Genomic DNA, 296 nt, shown 5'->3' with positions numbered 1-296 from the left:
TTGTTTTGTGCCCCAGTATGTGGTCGATTTTGGAGAAAGTTCCATGGGGCATTGAGTAGAAAGTACATTCTTTGGTGCTTGGGTGGAATATTCTGTATATATTTGTTAAGTCCATTTGATGTATGGTATTGTTTAATTCAGATGTCTCTCTGTTGATTCTCTGTCCTGTTGACCTATCTAATGGAGACAATGGGGTGCTGAAGTCCCCTACTATTAATGAATTGGAATTAATCTGGGTCTTAAAGTCCTGTAGTAGTGTTTTTATAAAGTTGGGTGCACCAGCGTTTGGTGAATAT

This window comes from Nannospalax galili, unplaced genomic scaffold (genome assembly GCF_000622305.1).
Source record: "Nannospalax galili isolate Female #2095 unplaced genomic scaffold, S.galili_v1.0 scaffold264, whole genome shotgun sequence".
Classification (NCBI taxonomy): Eukaryota; Metazoa; Chordata; class Mammalia; order Rodentia; family Spalacidae; genus Nannospalax; species Nannospalax galili.
The sequence above is the reverse complement of the archived record's forward strand: the minus strand, read 5'-3'. Positions refer to the sequence as shown.